The sequence below is a fragment of the Oncorhynchus clarkii genome, chromosome 14 (genome assembly GCF_045791955.1).
Source record: "Oncorhynchus clarkii lewisi isolate Uvic-CL-2024 chromosome 14, UVic_Ocla_1.0, whole genome shotgun sequence".
NCBI classification, from domain to species: domain Eukaryota; kingdom Metazoa; phylum Chordata; class Actinopteri; order Salmoniformes; family Salmonidae; genus Oncorhynchus; species Oncorhynchus clarkii.
Window position 1 is genome coordinate 19,976,709 of NC_092160.1, and position 22,641 is coordinate 19,999,349.

A 22,641-nucleotide genomic window follows, 5' to 3' on the forward strand; every position below is an offset into this window, starting at 1 on the left:
CCCCCTAGTCCAAGCCCCGTAACCAAGCCCCCTGATCCTGAGACCAAGCCCCCTGACCTCGAGACCAAGCCCCCTGACCCCGAGACCAAGTCCCCTGATCCCGAGACCAACCCCACTGACCCGGAGACCAAGCCCCCTGATCTAGCCCACCTGACCCTGAGACCAAGCCCCCTGACCACGAGACCAAGCCCCCTGACCAAGCCCACGTGAGCGTTTACAGTTGGTCATGGTGTAGAAATACTTGTAATTCTCTTTCATGGGAACTCTCAGTAGACCATAGGCCATAAATTTGAAAAGGTTATACATTTTTGCTAACTCTGCTTTGGCCCGGCGCTAGCCTACCTCTAAAATAATAAGTAATTAATTAAATAGTATCTAGATTCTAGAATGTGCTTCTCCCCACACCCTGTTGCACGGTCAGGTAAGGTTCTGTTTGATTTCAGGCTTGCTTATCATGTTGAATGTTGATCTTCCTGTAAGGCAGAGGAGGATCAGCAGGTATTCGTTGCGACTCATAGTGGATGACAAACAAACTGGTGTTGTGCTACCATTATCTCCTAAGCAGTTCACATCTCAACATGCTATTCTCACATGAATGGTTTTTGTAGAGTTACCTTTGGCGTGCCTAGTTGTGGTAGGTTTCGGTTGCTAAAAGTTGCAGCAGAGATAAAATCATGGTTCCTGTTTCACCAGAAACATGCTCTGCACTGACAAACTTTATTGAGGTTGGCAGTTAAAAATGTATCTGAAAACTCTCAAAACAAAGTGACCCCATAGTTTTTGTTGTAGAGATCCATCAGACCTCGAAAGACCCAAAATAAAGCACTTTCACTCAATGTTGGCTCAATGATCTCCTCACATATCATTGGAGAAGCTTACACTCTGTCTCGTAAACCTAGTGATACTGTATCAAATCAGCCCTCTGTGGTTGTTAGTTATGAGGTCACTGTTTAGGTCAGCAGGGCCTACACCTGGAAAATGTTGCATTCAACCAATGCTTTACACACTTTTAATATCATGAGTCAATAACCCGGTTTTAACATTGGTGAATTGCTAAATTGTACCCCAAAGCTATTCCCAGTTTGCATCTGAGCTAACTTTGTAATCATGCTTTGTGCCCACCCTGGCCTCTTGATTTGGCTTGTAAATGAGGCACAGTACCTGAGGTTTGGCCATGAAGTGAGAGAAACACAACACTCCCATTGTTGACCTATTGAGTGGCTGTAGAGAGGGGCCTAGTTTCTGTCACAAGGGAGGGAGTGGCAGAGAGGTGAAGAGAGGGAGGAACGGAGGGAGGGCAGGCAGTAGTATCAGGTTGGCTCCTCACACAATACAGAGTCAACAAGTCTTAGCCTGTAATTAGATCATTTGGCCTGGCTGAGGAAGAGGAGTAGGGCTGGATTTAATCAGCCCAGGCTTGACATGCCCTCATATGGAACAGTACAGGGTTGGGTCTGTTCTGGCTCACATTTTCTCCCTTCACAATCCAGCCTGTAGTTGACATTGAATGACAGAGGGCGGCAGTTTGTTCAAGCTGTTTCGCAGTTGATGGGTAAATAAGCAGATTCTGTGGCCTGCTGGCTTGTCGGTCTTGTTGCTATGACACGTTAACAAAAAAAAGTTCTCATGTAGATGGTGCTTTCAAGACAACTGTGAACTCGGGGGGGGGGGGGGGAAATGTGGTAAAATCATGACGTCAGTAATCTTCAGTCAGAGCTCTAGAAAGATGCCCGAGTTCCCGACTTGGAATTCTGAGTTGGATGACCGTTCCAAATGATTTTTCCCAGTCGGTGCTCGTTTCTTTCCCCAGAGTTCCCAGTTGTCTTGAACCCACTGAAGTCGGAAGTCAGAGATTTCCCGAGTTTTCAGTTTTTTTTTTACACGGCATGTGTCTCAGGCGACCTCTGGTAACGGGTGACATGATCTCAGGTAACGGCAGTGACAGGAACCTGTTTGGGTGGGTAATTCTAGGTTGGGTTGTGGTCCCTTCTTTCTTTTGTTGTTAGGGGCTTTCACACACATCTGAGGCCTGAGTGATGGGAAAATTGGCTGTAACAAGTCACAATGTGCTCGAGGTGATCTGAATTCTACACCTCTGGTTTGAAACTCTGCCCCTCCTTTATTGTGGGGGATGCTGCAGGCTCAAGCTAGCCAGAGACCGATGGAGACATACATGGACCCATTCAATATCAATAGCCTTCATGTTGATGGAAAAAATGGTATACAGTAACTACGTGTTTGACTGTTCATTCTAAAAGTGCAGGGATCCCGAGTGGCGCTGCAGTCTAAGGCACTGCATCTAAGTTCAAGAGGTGTCACTACAGTCCCTGGTTCAAATCCAGGCTATATCTCATCTGGACATGATTGGGAGTCCCAGCATTGTCCGGGTTTGGCCGGGGTAGGCCGTTATTGTAAATAAGAATTTGTTCTTAACTGACTTGCCTAGTTAAATAAAGGTAAAATAACAAAATGGTGGACATTGGTCACATTTAAAAGATCTAGTGCGCTGTGTTGCCTGGCTGTGTTGATCCAGAGGTGGATTTGCATTGCGTTTCCATACTTGTCTCTCCATTTCCATTGAGTAAAGCACAGCTCTCCCAATGTTGCAACTGTCTGAGACTCACACAAACAAGTTGACACTTGCAAACCATTGTTCTGAGGTACAGGGGGAACCAGAAATACAAGCTGGGTGTCTCAATACTGGAAGCAGAAACATAGGGCAAGATTTCTGCTCACACCAGAATCAGAAAACCTGAGAAAGGAGATGATGATGCTGATGTGATCTTGTTAGGTCACTGCTCAATGTGAGCTATCTCTAAAGCTCAAAATGGAACTGTGCAAAGTTGTCATCAAGGCAAAGGGTAGCTACTTTGAAGAAACTCAAATATAAAATCTATTTTGTTTTGTTTAACACTCTTTTGGTTACTACATGATTCCATATGTGTTATTTCATAGTTTTGATGTATTCATTATTATTCTACAATGTAGAAAATAGTAAAAAATAAAGAAAAACCCTGGAATGAGTAGGTGTGTCTGGTACTGTATGTCTCTGATGAGTTCCATCTGGTTAACATTCAGCTCCACATTACTAATTATTTAAACTTGCACAGGCCATTCAGTATTTGGATTCAAGTCACTGGTACTTTGGTGACTGAGAAAGTATTTTTTAAACTTTCAACTTTGGGCTGGATGTGTCAATGTGTAGTTCATACATGCATAATCTATGAGCAGAATGACTGTCTTACTTCAATTAGCCAATTTTCCTGAAGCTTTGCCATGCCATTTTCCCTACATTTCCCCCCACGCGGGCCAGCCCCCTAGCAATTCGAGTTCTAGCCAATGAGCTTTAGCCCCTCGCATTTGAGTGACCGTTAGCAAGAGGCCTGCCCAGCGTTATCCAATGAGGTTGCAGAGCGGGCATAACGGCTCAGTGGACACAGAAAAAAGAGAGAGGCACCACGTCATTGCTATATCTGTACATATGCAACGTAGTAAGTTATTTTCGGGGACCACTTTTGGCTTGTGTGTGCTACTTTCAGAAATACTGGCTAAAAAGTATACAAATGTACCGGCAAATCTTTTTAATATCTGCATGATTATCATCCTTATTTCAAGTGACTTACAAAGAATCAAGCTAGTCAGTCTCTCAGGCTGGTTTGGTTTGTGAACCAGGGAGACCAAGACCATGTGACCACACATCTTAATCATGTTTGGGGGACACGCTCCCGTCTACCTCCCTAAGTCTCTTTGTCCTCAGCCTCACTGGATCATTAGCCAGCTCTATTATCTCCCCCCTATCCCTCCCTCCTTCCTTCCCACACTAGCCTTGTGGAGTGGGCAGTTGTGCCCGACTCTCACCACCATGCCCCCCAGGCAGCTTGTTGTGGTAATAAAATAAGTCATTTTCCGGGGGAAGAGAGAGTCGTTTGTGGTCACACCTTCCTATTGATAACGTTCCCGGTTATTCAACATCAGGACTGTGAGCTGAGGGGGCGGAATCTTTCCAACTCTGTGAGTAGGGTTGGTAGTGTCAATCAAATATCATATAAAATGGTATTTGTCACATGCTTCGTAAACAACAGGTGTAGACTAACAGTGATATGCAGAGGTAAAGATTAAACAAATCATTTGGAAATAGTGACACAAGGAATAAATACACAGTGAATAATGAATAACAATAACGAGTAAAAAATAACATGGCTATATACAGGGAGTACCAGTACCGAGTCGATGTGCAGGGGACGAAGTAATTGAGGTAGCTATGTACATATACAGCAACAGGGTGCCTTGGGTAATAGGAGTCATAGCAAGGCTAGTTACTGATATACCATGGAATTTCAACGGGATCCATCGTCTTGAAAAATAGTCAGTCAATATTAGGATTCTTTCTTAGAAAGGACATCTGGTGAAGTGAGTCAGCAGGATACTGCAGGAGTATGTTGCTTGTCTTTACAGATCAACCGTAACCCACTTCCCATTAAAACCTCAATGATTCAGTAGCACCTCTTGCTATCTGTCTTGCTATGATATCTATCATGGAAACATCACATGTACGTGGGCGGCAAAAGACGGATTGTTTTTCTGAAATGTATAGGTTCAGTAATTGATGGCTTACTCATACAGACAACATGGCTTTTCTTGTTTAGTGAAGAGATGGTAGGTGGAATATTGACATTTCCACCAACTGACATCTCCAAAGAGGACAGTATTGTTCTGTGGCCTCTGCACATGAATATACAGCATTATGTTTCCAGCTGCGTTTGTCCGGTCCCACCGTTCATGAGGTAACATGCCTCAAAAATACATAATACTGCTTCAACTGCAGGACACATCAAGCCCAATACTACCACCTTCAAATGTCTGACCATCATCCAGTCATTATAATCCAACTTCTTCTTCTTCTCCCTATGTAGTATCGCTATCATTTCATTTCAGCCATTCTAACTTAGGCACCAGTAGAAAATGTTCATATTTTTCATGTGGTTTTCGGATATTTGGCTCCCAGACGCCACAGCTGCATTGGTGTCTATGGCTGGTCGGGAGTGGGGTGGGCCTCTGCACTCAGTGGTGTGGAAAACTGGGCCCTGCCTTTTTAAGCCTTCCATGACTCCAGGAACACAGACTTCTCCTGTGTCTGCTATGCTCTGAGTCCTCAGTCAGACACATGCAAGGGCCCACAGTTACAAAGACTAGCTCAAAGCCTTGTCCGTCAACCGAAAAACTGCCCATGCCTTCCATAACTGCCCATGCCTTCCATAACTGCCCATGTCATCCATAACTGCCCATGCCTTCCATAACTGCCCATGTCATCCATAACTGCCCATGCCATCCATAACTGCCCATGCCTTCCATAACTGCCCATGCCTTCCATAACTGCCCATGTCATCCATAACTGCCCATGTCATCCATAACTGCCCATGTCATCCATAACTGCCCATGCCTTCCATAACTGCCCATGCCTTCCATAACTGCCCATGCCTTCCATAACTGCCCATGCCATCCATAACTGCCCATGCCATCCATAACTGCCCATGCCTTCCATAACTGCCCATGCCTTCCATAACTGCCCATGTCATCCATAACTGCCCATGTCATCCATAACTGCCCATGCCTTCCATAACTGCCCATGCCTTCCATAACTGCCCATGCCATCCATAACTGCCCATGCCATCCATAACTGCCCATGCCTTCCATAACTGCCCATGTCATCCATAACTGCCCATGCCTTCCATAACTGCCCATGCCTTCCATAACTGCCCATGTCATCCATAACTGCCCATGTCATCCATAACTGCCCATGCCATCCATAACTGCCCATGCCATCCATAACTGCCCATGCCTTCCATAACTGCCCATGCCATCCATAACTGCCCATGCCTTCCATAACTGCCCATGCCATCCATAACTGCCCATGCCTTCCATAACTGCCCATGCCTTCCATAACTGCCCATGCCTTCCATAACTGCCCATGCCTTCCATAACTGCCCATGCCTTCCATAACTGCCCATGCCTTCCATAACTGCCCATGCCTTCCATAACTGCCCATGCCATCCATAACTGCCCATGCCTTCCATAACTGCCCATGCCTTCCATAACTGCCCATGCCTTCCATAACTGCCCATGCCTTCCATAACTGCCCATGCCGACCCCCCCCCCCCAACACTGTATTTCGATACAGTATTGACTATCTGTTGATAAGCAACTGCTTGCTAAGGTTACAGTTAGGGTAAGGTTTAGAATAAGAGTTAGAGCTAGGCTTAGGATTAATAGATAGTTTGTTGATATGTTACTGATTGTCCATCTGTTGATGCTCTTCAGACTATCCAAATAAAGTGTTAAGGGGGATCGATACAGTTACGTATCGCAATATTTGTATTTATTTATTTTGCTAGGTAGTGTTAGCTAGCACTAGTCGACTGTACCTGTGGAACAACTCTGGTATTTGTCATCCTATATCTTGTTCTCCATCTTCTTTTTAAATAGTGAGCCAACTTGTTTTCAGCACTTTTATTTCACACCAAAGAGACACCCTCAGAACTTCTATCAAATTCAAAGCCTAGTTCAAAATAATTTGACAGTTGTGAAGAGCATGAGAACAGTGTGAAGTAACAGACACAGGGTGGCTGCTGGACTGATGTTGTGAGAAAACAATGTACCACCATGAAATGAAGCTATTTCCTGCATACAGATTGGTCTGTAATGGCCAGGTTGATAACTAACAAAACGTGGGTCCTAAAAGGTTGCAGCCAAGGATGTCACAGATACATTTTTACCTTGATAGTTCTATAGAATGTAACAGTGGAAAATATGTTGATAAGTATGTACTCACAATGCTGTTAATTCATTTAGGAACTCCCACTGTACCCAACATTGACATAGAAAACATGGCTAAAAATAATATGATGACCTAAGAAGCCTGCTCATATTTCTGTCTGAGAAGAGAAGCTAGAACTGCTCCTAAAATGATTCCCGCTGCCCTGGCCATATCAAAGCTCAATGTTAATGCAGTCAGAAAATTGCATCAGAGGCTGGCTGGGAATGGCTTCCAGGGGAAGAGTGTGAGTTTCCAGGCATTAAGCTCTCCCAAAGCAGCAACACTAATACAGTAATGCAGCAGAGATCAGTCTGAATCGATACAGACTGATCTGAGAGGAGAGGGAGGATGACAGGGAGTGAATGTTGTCTGTGGTTTGGAGCATGATGTACTACAGTACCCATAATGTCTGTCACCTTACCAATACGTGGTTTAACTGTATCTAGGACAGGTTAGTACATGCACACATATTGTTATTCCTTAAATAACGCGCATTGGGATTGCCATGTGTGTTTTCAACAGTATGCATGTTTTATTGAGTTTATTTAAGCATTCTGGACTGTTTGGATGACAAATTGGGTTAGAGTCACTTAGGCTGCGTTTGCACAGGCCGGCCATTTCTGATCATATTGGCAAAGGAGCTGATCTGATTGGTCAAAAGACCAATTAGTGGAAAAAGAGCTCAGAATTGGGCTGCCTGTGTAAACTCAGCCTTAGACGCTCGGTGAAAGTGAAATCCGTCAAGTTTTTGAGCGTCACTTCAAAACCAATGTGATCATTTTTTTTCCCTTGGCAAATTGGCAATCAACTTCCACATGGTTTGAAACTTAGAGTGGCTTTGTCCTGTTTGACCTTGATCACTGTCTGCTCTCTCAGGTGCTGCTCCTTAGTTACATAGCCTTCGGAAAGAATTCAGACTGTATTGACTTTTTACACATTTGGTTACGTTGCAGCCTTTTTCTAAAATGGATGAAATAAAACAAACTCATCTACCCACAATACCCCATAATGACAAAGTGAAAACATTTTTTTATTATTTTTTTAGCAAATATATTTTTTAAAAGAAAGAAAATAAATACCTTATTTACAATAAGTATTCAGACCCTATGAGACTCGAAATTGAGCTCAGGTGCATCCTGTTTCCATTGATCATCCTTGAGATGTTTCTACAACTTGATTGGAGTCCACCTGTGGTAAATTCAATTGATTGGACATGATTTGGAAAGGCACACCTGTCTATATAAGGTCCCACAGTTGACAGTGCATGCCAGAGCAAAAACCAAATGATGAGGTCAAAGGAATTCTCCATAGAGCTCAGAGACAGGATAGTGTCGAGGCACAGATCTGGGGAAGGGTACTAAATGATTTCTGCAGCATTGAAGGTCCATAAGAACACAGTGGCCTTCATCATTCTTAAATGGAAGAAGTGTGGAACCACCAAGACTTTTCCTAGAGCTGGCCGCCCAGCCAAACTGAGAAATCGGGGGAGAAGGGCCTTGGTCAGGGAGGTGACCAAGAACCCGATGGTCACCCTGACAGAGCTTTAGAGTTCCTCTGTGGAGATGGGAGAACCTTCCGGAAGGACAGCCATCTCTGCAGCACTCCACCAATCAGGCACATGACAGCCCGCTTGGTGTTTTCCAAAAGACACCTAAAGGACTCTCAGACCATGAGAAACAAGATTCTCCGGTCTGATGAAACTAAGATTGAACTCTTTGGCCTAAATGCCAAGCATCACTTCTGGAGGAAACTTGGCACCATCCCTATGGTGAAGCATGGTGGAGGCAGCATCATGCTGTGGGGATGTTCTTCAGCGGCAGGGACTGGGAGACTTGTCAGGATCGAGGCAAAGATGAATGGAGCAAAGTACAGAGAGATCCTTGATGAAAACCTGCTCCAGAGCACTCAGGGCCTCAGACTGGGTCGAAAGTTCACCTTCAAGCAGGACAACGACCCTAATCACAGCCAAGACAACGCAAGAGTGGCTTTGGGACATGTCTCTGAATGTCCTTGAGTTGACCAGCCAGAGCCTGGACTTGAACCCGATCGATCGAACACCTCTGGAGAGACATGAAAATAGCTGTGCAGCAACACTGTGCCAAGCTTGTAGCTTGTAGCGTCATACCCTGTGCCAAACTTGTAGCTTGTAGCGTCATACCCTGTGCCAAACTTGTACCATCATACCCAAGAAGACCCAAGGCTGTAATCGCTGCCAAAGGTGCTTCGACAAAGTGAAGGGTCTGAATGTGATATTTCCTTAATTTGATTTATTTATTATTAGCAAACATTTCTAAAATCCTGTTTTTGCTTTGTCATTATGTGGTATTGTGTGCAGATTGATGAGGGGGGGGGGGACATTTAACCAATTTTAGAATAAGTCTGTAACCTAACAAAATGTGGAAAAAGTTAAGGGGTCTGAATACTTTCCGAAGGCATCGTATGTTCCATTGACGGCTTCAAATTGTTAAATTGAGTGTCTGAGCTCCCATCACTGTGAAGGATGACATCATTTACATCATTATCCTCCACTCTCAGAAAGATTTGGTTTAAAAATTCATGCCAGTTAATTGATGCTTGGAAGTAGTGTGTACACTTCAGTTCATAATTTATTCCCTACCCACTCTGCTTAGTTCCTCACGTAGAGTAGGTCTTTGAGGGTTGTGTGACTGAAAGACTCATTCACTGCACTGTCATTGTGTGTGTGTGTGTTTGTCAGGCTTGGGATGCAGTCTGTGTCTTCTCAAACACACAACCCCTGCCAGTGACACACAACCCCCCCCCCCCTCTCTCTCTTATCACAGAGCCTGCTCTACAAACCTTCTCCCTCTGCTCGTTCCTAAGCAACAGCCACTCCTTGTTTACCTATGCATTTTTGCATTGTGATTCTCATCAGGAGAAGTCACAGGCACCCAGAGATGGTTGTCTGTTCCCTTTATTCAAAGTAGTGAAGGCTACCTTGTTTGTTAGACCCTACATGTATGTTGTGTGCGGATAGTGTAATATGTTTTCCACCTAGTATCATATACATGATCACTCAGCTTTAAAGTAGGCCTACTACATTACTTTCACCTTCTATGGTTGAATAACAACAGGTCACCATTCAACCCCTCTTATACAACAATGCTTGTCTGTCTCTATGGACATGTGGTTTATTGTCCTCCTCATCTCCTGCATCAATGCTGCACCTTCCCCTCTGCTATCATAAACAAACGACCTGCTTTATAAAGTCTGGCCGGCGCTGCTTCACAAATATTGACCTGTACTGGCTCGGCTCCCTCTCTCCCACCTACACCCAACCTCACACAATACAATACACTGCAGTGAAAACCAAATTACAACATGGTCAAATGTGGAATTGAATTAATAGAACATGAAAAACCACAGCAATTTGATGTCTATTCTATGATTTTGAGCAGAATCGGTGAATCCCAAACTACCCCCTCGCTCGGTGGGCCCTCAGTTGTTATGTGTTGCTGATGAAACTCAGAGGGTGACTTCCAGAGTAGCGAAGGGATCAGTAAACCCATCAACTTCGGGTCACACTCCTGACTTGAATGATGCAATTCATGTTCCCGTTTTAAATAGTTAAACGAGAATGAAATTCAAATCGCCTGTCGTTTTACCTCAGTAACTGTTAAACATTTAATTTGAGACGTATTCCGTCTGTTTTATGTGTCAAGTCTCTAAATCAGACACAAACACACGTGTGATATATTTAGGAACGTATCTAAATTATTTTGTAGGAAATTGTGCAAACTCCAAACATGTTGGGGTGTGTGTTGGGATAGCACTTCGCTCTGGAGCCTGCATCCTTGCTGGCTTGGTCGAAATGGTTATTGGAGGGCCTAATTAGCACGTACACCCTTGATCATTTTCACTCCCTCAGTTTTGGGACACTTGTGCATATGGCGGCGGCGTGGGAAAGGTGTGATTTGGGATTCAGCCTTTGACTGCTCCTGATGTCACTGAATGCATAATGTGAACAAATTTGACATCATAAGTGGTGATTTCGTAACATGTTTTATGTGAAAGTCTTTCAAGGATGAAAAGCTTAATCATAACCTATACAATGACAGTGGCTCGCCTTCAAGCAACATTGTCCCGGAGCTCTTTCCTTCTCTTAACCCTTCCCCCAACGTCCGTCAGTTCTGACAACATGTGACAAGGAAAGGCCAAGTGCAGAGACTACTCTCTACTACCACTGTAACATCTCAGGCATGCAATACCATACCAAACGCCACAGATGAATGAATGCGGAGGGAATTTTTGGGGGGCTGGTTAGTTTAGTAACTAAATATTTTTTTCCGGTGATGTAAAGTACTAAAGTAAAAATACTTTAGTACTACTTCAGTAGTTTTTGGGGGTATCTGTACTTTACTATTTATATTTTTGACAACTTTTACTTTTATTTCACTACATTCCTATAGAAAATATTGTACATTTAACTCCAAAGGTAATTGTTACATTTTCAGTGCTTAGCAAGACCAGATATTTGTGAAATTCACACACTTATCAAGAGAACATGTGTTCATCCCTACCGCCTATGGTCTGGTAGACTCACTAAACATAAATGCATCTTTTGTAAATAATGTCTGAGTGTTGGAGTGTGCTCCTGGCTATCCATCAATTTTAAAAACATGAAATTGGTGCTGTCTGCTTTGTATAATATAAGGAATTTTAAATAGTTTATACTTTTACATCTACCATTGATACTTAAGTATATTTGAGAAATTACATTTACTTTTGATACTTAAGTATATTTTAAACCAAATACTTTTAGACTTTTACTCAAGTAGTATTTTACAGGGTGACTTTCACTTTTACTTTTAGGAATGGGTACTCTTTCCACCACTGATTTTCCCCCCATGTTCCTCTGGGATGTGTCTGCTTGACATCATGGAGGAATGACTCACTCTTACAAACTTCTCATATTGAGACTGGGGTTGACTTGACACACACACTTTTACAGGCTCTAAGATTAGATATCTAATACTCTGGTAACCTGGCATTTCATTGTCTGGAGTCAAATAAACTCATTAAGAAGAGGTGGTGTTCTCTCAGTTGTCTAGGGTGAGAGTGGTCCTGGCTTTAGAGGGTATCAGAATGTAAGAGCTGATTTGCTGGTTGTTTAGCTGTTTACCGACAGCTCACTCTTAGTCTTAATCTTTAAATCTCTGCTAAAGCTGCAAATAGTAATTCCACCACTTATTTGTGTGATTTCTAACTGAAGTGACTCACCCACAGGAATTATGCACAAAATGTTAGTACCTCATGAGCTTTCTCAATGCAGTACTATAGATGCATGCAAGTGATTTGTTTGAAGGGGCACTGAAGATCAAATGCAATGTCTTTTGAATTGATTATGTTTCAAATAAATACAATAAATCTTGTGTATTTTCTCCTAAAAATGTATCAAATTAAGGGGACATAGGACATGTGCTCACTTCAGTTTCCCCCTGTTCTCAGTTTCATTGCCTCTGGATGCATGCAAAAAAGCACCCAAAGACACCCAAAGACAAGTAGCTTTTTTATAGCATTTGACCCCAAAGCTGGTGAGAAGATTGAGGCCAAAGAAGCAGAGTTAAGCTCCTCTTTCTTTAGGCATGCTGACTGTGTGTGTTGCTGACTTGCAGCATGCCTGCCGATGGGTGGACACACCAGCCTGCTTGTGTCCAAACCTGTTTTGGTATGTACCGCTCTGAGCAGCCAGGCCCCCACCCCCATAAGGAGCCAAAGCCTCAGTGTTCTGATAGTGCTAAACGATTTGAGGACACTATCTCAGTACAGACTTGGTATGCTATAATTTCTGCCTCAAGCAACTACTGGAGAAACAAAAGTATCTTGACTGCATTTTCCTCCTCATTTTTACAACAGCTGCCTATGGAACCATGGTTCTTAGGGTAAGCCTTGCAAACTGGCATGTCTGAAGTATTATCTGTTGGAATATGCAAAGCAAAGTTTCAAGGTGTCTGGTGAGGTGAAAAAGCAGGAATCTCACGGTCAACTTTCTTTTCATTCAAGGTTGTTGCTGCATGATTTAGTGTGCGCACTGTGAAGTATGGTGGGTGTGCGAACTGTGAAGCATGGTGGGTGTGCGCACTGTGAAGCATTGTGGGTGTGCGCACTGTGAAGCATGGTGGGTGTGCGCACTGTGAAGCATGGTGGGTGTGTGAACTGTGAAGCATGGTGGGTATGTGAACTGTGAAGCATGGTGGGTGTGTGAACTGTGAAGCGTGGTGTGTGTGTGTGAACTGTGAAGCAAAACAAATTAGAAATCAGTGGGTGTGTGAACTGTGAAGCATGGTGTGTGTGTGAACTGTGAAGCATGGTGGGTGTGTGTTCTGTGAAGCATGGTGGGTGTGTGTACTGTGAATCATGGTGGGTGTGTGTACTATGAAGCATGGTGGGTGTGTGTACTGTGAATCATTGTTGGTGTGTGTACTGTGAATCATGGCGGGTGTGTGTACTGTGAAGCATGGTGGGTGTGTGAACTGTGAATCATGGTGGGTGTGTGTACTGTGAAGCATGGTGGGTGTGTTTACTGTGAAGCATGGTGGGTGTGTGTACTGTGAAGCATGGTGGGTGTGTGTACTGTGAAGCATGGTGGGTGTGTGTACTGTGAAGCATGGTGCTGCTGGTATATTTTTCCGTTTTCTTTTGTATCCTCCTGCCGACCTGTGCTGTGACATGTCGGTATTGGTATGAATGTAAACAGATCAGGGGTGGGCGTTTGTTTGTGTGTGTGTGTGTGTGTGTGTGTGTGTGTGTGAGACAGAGAGTTGACGGGGGCGGTGGTATTTCACAATCACACATCTGCTACCATGGAGCAGAGTTAAAAAAAAGTCCATCTGAGGGCCATTGGACTTGGAATTAGCTTCACAGGGCCATGTCTTAGCAGTAGTTTCCACTTAATTTTGACTTAAAGGGGTACTATGTTAGCGTTTAGGCAGCTGTTGCTTAGGAGATAGAGGGAGGTTTCTGTGCAACTTTGGGATGCTGGATGGAGCTGAAAGTTCCAGTCTGGTCATGTACCAAATTGTTACCTCACAGCAGCCAAAACAACAGGAGAGTCTTCAAAACAAAGCAATTCAAATATTTCTGAGAGAGAAGAATTGTCAATGCACAGTAAGAGGCAGCTGAGCTGAGGCAGAGAGATGCATACTTTCATTGTCTCTGTCTTTTCCATTTCAACCCATTGTGTCACCCAAACACATAAGGTCCTAAAAGCCCAGAGAGAGACTTAACCGAAAAACCACCCAGGCTCATATGACATATGTCAAAACCATTAGATATACAATTAACTTCATACATAAACCTCAAACTTTCTTTTGATGTGTCTCGAGAAGCAGGGAACTAATTCTTGGACCAAGGACAAGTGTAAAGATTCTTCAACAACAGAGTCATCCGTCTACACCCACATTTTGCAATCATGTTAGTTCACAACTGGATCCTGTTAATAGCTAATCATTTCACCTCAGTGTGCATGAACCAGATTGGAGATGGGGTCAATGTTGATGAACAAACAACCATCTCCCATGTGAGATTTGCATCGCTGCTCTTCAATATCATTCTTTGTTTTTGATCACAGATGACCAATAGGCACCTTTCCAGTTTCTGGATTCTAATCATTCTTGCTATTCTGTGAACAGGTAAAATGGCCGAATTTACATTTTAATGAGTAGCCACCTGTAGCACTCATGTAGCTGCTAGCTTTACTCAAGATATAAGGGGGCAGATGTATTTTTTTGCCCCTTTCTGCAATTTCCTGTCCTGTTTTCACAAGTCAAATGGCTCTTCCTATCTGTGGCGTGTGGCCTGTTGCCACATAATAGAAACAGATTGCTGGTGGTGGGGTAGTTCTGAAAATGTTCTCAAGACCACACCATGACTATCATTCAGAATCCATGCTTTGGACGGTGGGCTATTTACCTCAGGTAAGATAGAAAATATTATGTTTGACCAATGCTTTACTGGCAGAACATAGTGTGACAGGAGCTTGGTTCTTCTTAGAATTGGCGTAAAACCTCACAAACACACAGGGAAGGAAGGAAGGAAGGAACGGAAAGGGGTTACCTAGTCAGGTTTCTGTCTGTGTCTATATGTTAGATGTAAGTGTGAGTTTTGGAAGGGAAGGTATAGCATATCTAGGTTAACAAGAAGAGGCTCACTGTCACGCTGTGCAATCACTAGAGGTCGACCGATTAATCGGAATGGCCGATTAATTAGGGCCGATTTCAAGTTTTCATAACAATCGGAAATCTGTATTTTTGGGCGCCGATGTGCTGGTTTGATGTATTTTCATTTTATTTTTATACCTTTATTTAACTAGGCAAGTCAGTTAAGAACACATTCTTATTTTCAATGACGGCCTAGGAACGGTGGGTTAACTGCCTCGTTCAAGGGCAGAACGACAGATTTTCACCTTGTCAGCTCGGGGGATCCAATCTTGCAACCTTACAGTTAACTAGTCCAACGCAATAACGACCTGCCTCTCTCTCGTTGCACTCCACAAGGAGACTGTTACGCAAATGCAGTAAGCCAAGGTAAGTTGCTAGCTAGCATTAAACTTATCTTATAAAAAACAATCAATCATAATCACTAGTTAGCTACACATGGTTGATGATATTACTAGATATTATCTAGCGTGTCCTGCGTTGCATATAATCTGACTGAGCATACAAGTATATAAGAATCTGACTGAGCGGTGGTAGGCAGAAGCAGGCGCGTAAACATTCATTCAAAACAGCACTTTCGTGCGTTTTGCCAGCAGCTCTTCCTTGTGCGTCAAGCATTGCACTGTTTATGACTTCAAGCCTATCAACTCCCGAGATGAGGCTGGTGTAACCGAAGTGAAATGGCTAGCTAGTTAGCACGCGCTAATAGAGTTTCAAACGTCACTCGCTCTGAGCCTTCTAGTAGTTGTTCCCCTTGCTCTGCATTGGTAACGCTGCTTCGATGGTGGCTGTTGTCGTTGTGTTGCTGGTTCGAGCCCAGGGAGGAGCGAGGAGAGGGACGGAAGCTATACTGTTACACTGGCAATACTAAAGTGCCTATAAGAACATCCAATAGTCAAAGGTTAATGAAATACAAATGGTATAGAGGGAAATAGTCCTATAATAACTACAACCTAAAACTTCTTACCTGGGAATATTGAAGACTGATGTTAAAAGGAACCACCAGCTTTCATATATTCACATGTTTAATTGATTAAGGAACTGAAACGTTAGCTTTCTTACATAGCACATATTGCACTTTTACGTTCTTCTCCAACACTTTGTTTGCATTATGTAAACCAAATTGAACATGTTTCATTATTTACTTGAGGCTAAATTGATTTTTATTGATGTATTATATTAAGTTAAAATAAGTGTTCATTCAGTATTGTTGTAATTGTCATTATAACAAATAAATAAATAAAAAAATCGGCCGATTTAATCGGTATCTGCTTTTTGGCCCCCCAATAATCGGTATCGGCGTTGAAAAATCATAATCGGTCGACCTCTAGCAATCACACTGTTTTCCGTATTTACAATTGAATACGGGCATTTTTAATACACTACCATTCAAAAGTTTGGGGTCACTTAGAAATTCCCTGCAAACACCAGTCTCAACGCCAACAGTGAAGAGGCGACTCCGGGATGCTGGCCGTCCAGGCAGAGTTGCAAAGAAAAAGCCATATCTCCAGTGTCTGTGTTCTTTTGCCCATCTTAATCTTTTCTTTTTATTGGTCAGTCTGAGATGTGGCTTTTTCTTTGCAGCTCTGCCTAGAAGGCCAGCATCCCGGGGGGTCGCATCTTCACTGTTGATGTTGAGACTGGTGTTTTGCGGGTACTATTTAATGAAGCTGTCAGTTGAGGACTTGTCTTCTTGCTCAGTTGTGCACCGGGGTCTCCCACTCCTATTTCTATTCTGGTTGGAGACAGTTTGCAATGTTCTGTGAAAGGAGTAGGACACAGCATTGTACAAGATCTTCAGTTTCTTGGCAATTTCTCACATGGAATAGCCTTCATTTCTCGGAACAAGAATAGACTGACGAGTTTCAGAAGAAAGGTCTTTGTTTCTGGACATTTTGAACCTGTAATCGAACCCACAAATTCTGATGCTCCAGATACTCAACTAGTCTAAAGAAGGCCAGTTTTATTGCTTCTTTAATCAGTACAGCAGTTTTCAGCTGTGCTAACATAATTGCAAAAGGGTTTTCTAATGATCAATTAGCCTTCTAAAATGATCAACTTGGATTAGCTAACACAACATGCCTTTGGAACACAGGAGTGATGGTTGCTGATAATGGGCCTCTGTACGTCTCTGTAGATATTCCATTAAAAATCAGCCGTTTCCAGCTACAATCATCATTTACAACATTAACAATGTCTACACTGTATTTCTGATCAAGTGACCCAAAACTTTTGAACGGTAGTGTACATAGAGTGGGGTCTGAAATTGTTGATAAAGATGAGCAATAAGGACTGTATAAACGAAATAATCCTGAATGAATCATGAATAAAGATGAGTGGGAAAGTTACAGAGGGTCAAAGATCATACCCCAAAGACATGCTAACATCCCGTTATTGTAATGGTAAGAGGTTAGAATGTCTTGGGGGTATGATCTTTGACCCTCACTCAATCATTATTCACGATTTATTCAGGATTATCCATAGTCATGGTAACATCCACATTAATGTAGAAGTGTTTATAAACCTATTCTATTCTTATTTACAATAAAATGATACAATACATTACTTACCATTTCTATTGGGCACAAAATTATCTTAAACACAACCAAAACTAACTGAAAATGCATCCAAAAGTTTGTAGCGTCACAAGTTTGATGTAATCATTTTCTGCTCGGAATATGGGAACAAATACAAAACTTTTGACTACTTTATTTATAGGAATCTTTAAGAATTGTTTTTATTACTTGTTAAACTATATCTCTTTCTCTGCGCAATTGTGTTAGAAAATAATATAATTTCCCCTCCAAAATGTTGTATACAATATAGCATAAAATATTATTTATTTTATACAGTCATTATTGCTCATCTTGATCAAGGTTGTCAATAATTTCAAACCCCACAGTTCCTGAGTTTTGGACTTTCTAAGGCCACAGAGGAAGGGTAGAAACACGTCAAAGACCCAATGAATTAGTTAGAAGCGAGTAGGGGTAGTTGTGCAAAATAACATTAGACTCTTGCACTGAGAGAGGGTTTCTACTGAATGTGGTTTAACAGACAGGAAGTCGCTGAAACCCAGTGATGCATTTCCTGTCAGCGCAAGCTTCACAGGTCAGTTTGTCACTGCTGTTTGTTTCTCTTCTCTCAATTATATTTTGCACCTCTATTTTCAGTTTTCTACTCCCTCTTCTCTCTGTCCTCATGCATGGTATGCTCTGCCATGATAGGGAGGTGTGTGTGTCAATATATTTCCAAAGCATTAGGATACTTGTGTAGGCTACAAGTAAGCTACAATTAGTAATACAACAAAAAACATTCCTAGAATTGAATGATTTAACTCTCCCACATCCGTATGAAGACTCAATGCAGAAGTCATGTGAATTTTGATAATCTATGATCAATAAATTAGATTATCATGCTCTAGACTCTACACACACAGCTGATCTGTCTGCTAATAAAACATAGTAAATTACCATGCAAATGATCATGGTACTCGTGTGGCTCTATGAGCTGTGAGGTAGCACTATGAGCTGTGTTGTCACACCAGAGGGCTAGCTATAGCTCTTCAGATTTAACCTTAGCGAGTTAGCACTAGCAGCACCGGTCTGTATTGCCACACACCACAGAATGCTATAGCTCTTCAGATTTAACCTTAGCGAGTTAGCACTAGAAGCACCAGTCTGTATTGCCACACACCACAGAATGCTGTAGCTCTTTGGGGTTGGCCTTAGAAAGTTAGCACTAGCAGCAGTTGTCTGGGTGAGGGTGCTGCTGCCTGCGACCTTGTCCATATTAGACCTTCTCTCACTCAGAGCCTGGGGCTGCAGTGGAATAGTACAAGGTTTAAGAGATATCAGATTAAATGCCATCTCTCCCACTGAAAACCCTGTACTGGAGGTGACCTTTTTCTCTCCATCTTCATTTGGTCGTAGCACACCAGCCCACCTCCCTGTGCATTACTACAACAGACAGACATCACTGTTGGTTTGGATGCAGGTGTTTTGTTTAGAATGACGGGTCCATTATCAACTCGATGTTGTTTATTATCAAACTCAACTGACTCATACACAACAGCGTAATCAATCCCATATACCAAACGTCAGACATAACCAAACAGTAACAGCACTGTAGAACTGTGTGTTAATGTAACTCTCAATGCAGCACTGTAGAACTCAGACATATCAGTCCACCCTCGCAATAACATCTGCTTTCCATGTGTATATGACCAATAACATTTGTTTTGATTTGAGACATAGCGGCATGTTTTGTTGTTTCGCTTTACCGGCCGCACTCGCCAGCTCAAATCAAGTCTAATCAAATTGTATTTGTCACATGCTTCCTAAACAACAGGTGCAGACTAACAGTGCAGTGCTTACTTATGGGCCCTTTCCAACAATGCAGTGAGAAAAATTGAGACTGTGAGCGTTGTACACTACCATGGCCCATGCATGAACATGTGCCGAGCAAAGCAGCGAAAACTACTGCCAGTTTTTACACACACTGCTGTAGGTTGCTGTGGTGGTGAAAGGACATTGTCTGTGTACACTGTTCTCTGGTGCCGAGGCAGCAGCCTCCTTAATTGCGGAGGACTGTGACCTTTTCTGCTATGTATAATTCCCAAACAACTGGGTTAGTTTGCCTTGGAAGGCTGTCAATGCTTTGTTCCACTAACATGACATCCACTGACATGGTGTGAGATGTCTCAAAAGTTTTTAGCAACTTGCATGTCTAAAAGACTTGATGTTAAATTGTCTGTGACTTATGTCAGAAGAGTGGTTAGTTCATTGTCTCCCTCAGTAGGGTTTTGCTGTTGTTGTTAAATTAAGTACATTTCTTAGCCTCTGGTCTGCTGACACCATGTGTTTTATGTCCCTGTTGATGTGCATGAGGCCAGAATCCTCTCAGGCCCGGCACTGGCTATCACAGAGCTCCAGGATTGACTTGACACCAGCCTAATACCACTGAGTCATTTCCCCAACAGGAACCCAGATGATTCCTGCAAAACAGCACTTCTCTGCTGACCACACTTGATGAGCACAAAAATGTGGTGTTGTCCTCTGTTTTTCTGGGGTTTTCTGACAACTTGTACATTGGTATTTTGCTTTGCTCTCAGGTCAGATCTACACTACCAATCAAAAGTTTTAGAACACCTACTCATTCAAGGTTTTTCTTTATTTTTACTATCTTCTACATTGTAGAATAATAATGAATACATCAAAACTATTAAATTACGCATATGGAATCATGTAGTAACCAAAAATGTGTTTAACAAACAAATCAAAATATTAAATGTTTGAGATTCTTAAAATAGCCAGCCTTTGCCTTGATGACAGCTTTGCACACTCTTGGCATTCTCTCAACCAGCTTCACCAGGAATGCTTTTCCAACAGTCTTGAAGGAGTTTCCACATATACTGAACACTTGGCTACTTTTCCTTCACTCTGTGGTCCGACTCATCCCAAACCATCTCAATTTGGTTGAGGTCGGGGAACTGCCAAAGGGGGCGGAGTTGCAATCTACTGCAGAGTCAGCCTGCAGAGTTCTGTCATAATATCCAGGTCTGTGCCCAAACAATTCGAGCTTCTACTTCTAAAAATCCACCTTTCCAGAAACAAGTCTCTCACCGTTGCCGCTTCTTATAGACCACCTTCAGCCCCCAGCTTGCCCCCCCATCTATCTTTAGAGCCTGTACTGTTAGGTGACCTAAACTGGGATATGCTTAACACCCCGGCCGTCCTACAATCTAAACTAGATGCCTTCAATCTCACACAAATTATCAATGAACCTACACACCCGTCCAGCATAACTACTGTGGACGGTTCTGACTTAGAAGATGTGGACAACTACAAATACCTAGGTGTCTGGTTAGACTGTAAACTCTCCTTCCAGACTCACATTAAGCATCTCCAATCCCAATCAAGAATCGGTTTCCTATTTCACAACAAGGCACTCATCCTGTCAAACATACCCTAGTAAAACTGACTATCCTACCAAGCCTTGACTTTGGCGATGTCATTTACAAAATAGCCTCCAACACTCTACTCAGCAAATTGTATGCAGTCTATCTCAGTGCCATCCGTTTTGTTACCAAAGCCCCATGTACTACCCACCACTGCGACCTGTGTGCTCTCGTTGGCTGGCCCTCGCTTCATATTCGTCGCCAAACCCACTGGCTCCAGATCATCTATAAGTCGTTGCTAGGTAAAGCCCAGCCTTATCTCAGCTCACTGGTCACCTTAGCAGCACCACCCGCAGCACGCGCTCCAGCAGGTATATCTTACTGGTCACCCCCAAAGCCAATTCCTCCTTCGGCCGCCTTTCCTTTCAGTTCTCTGCTGCCAATGACTGGTACGAACTGCAAAAATCACTGAAGATGTAGACTCATATCTCCCTCACTAGCTATAAGCACCAGCTGTCAGAGCAGCTCACAGATCACTGCACCTGTACATAGCCAATCTTTAAACAGCCCATCCAACTACCTCATCACCATATTGTCATTTATTTGATTTATTTTGCTCCTTTGCACCCCAGTATCACTACTTGCACACTCATCTTCTACACACTACACTTCTACACTTCCACTATGGCCTATTTATTGCCTCACCCCCCCTTATCCTACCTCAATTGCACACACTGTATATAGACTTTCTCTATTGTATTATTGACTGTATGTTTGTTTATTCCATGTGTAATTTTGTGTTGTTGTTTGTGTCGCACTGCTTTGCTTTATCTTGACCAAGTTGCAGTTGTAAATGAGAACTTATTCTCAACTAGCCTACCTGGTTAAATAAAGGTGAAATAAAAGAAATCTCAGCTCACTGGTCATCATAGCAGCACCCATGTGCTCCAGCAGGTATATTTCACTGGTCACCCCCAAAGCCTATTCCTCATTTGGCTGCCTTTCCTTCCAGTTCTCTGCTGCCAATGACTGGAACGAATGACTAAAATCAATAAAGCTGGAGACTCATATCTCCCTCACTAACTTTAAGCATCAGCTGTCAGAGCAGCTCACAGATCATTGCACCTGTACATAGCTCATCTGTCAATAGCCCATCTAACTACCTCATCCCCATATTGTTATTATTATTTTTTTGCACCCTAGTATCTCTACTTGCACATTCATCTTCTGCACATCTATCACTCCAGTGTTTACTTGCTAAATTGTAATTACTTCGCCACTACAGCCTATTTATTGCCTTACCTCCCTAATCTCATCTCATTTGCACACACTGTATATAGATTTTTTTCTATTGTGTTATTGGACTGTACATTTGTTTATCCCATGTGTTGTATCCCATCCTATGTTGTTGTTTGTGTCGCACTGCTTTGATTTATCTTGGCCAGGTTGCAGTTGTAAATGAGAACTTGTTCTCAACTGGCCTACCTGGTTAAATAAAGGTGAAATAAAACAATTGTGGAGGCCAGGTCATCTGATGCAGCACTCCATCTCTCTCCTTCTTGGTAAAATAGCCCTTACACAGCCAGGAGGTGTGTTGAGTCACTGTCCTGTTGAAAAACAAATGAGAGTCCCACTAAGCCCTAACCAGATGGGATGACGTATCGCTGCAGAATGCTGTGGTAGCCATGCTGATTAAGTGTGCCTTGAATTCTAAATAAATCACAGACAGTGTCACCAGTAAAGCATCCCCACACCAT

The 22,641-nt window shown here is 42.8% G+C and overlaps 1 protein-coding gene across 2 annotated transcripts in view; it reads left to right on the forward strand.

Moving 5' to 3' along the window:
• The window catches only part of LOC139366398 (E74-like ETS transcription factor 1), an 84,568-nt gene that overhangs the window by 23,301 nt on the left and 38,626 nt on the right, over positions 1-22,641 (forward strand). The gene's annotated exons all lie outside the window — the stretch shown is intronic.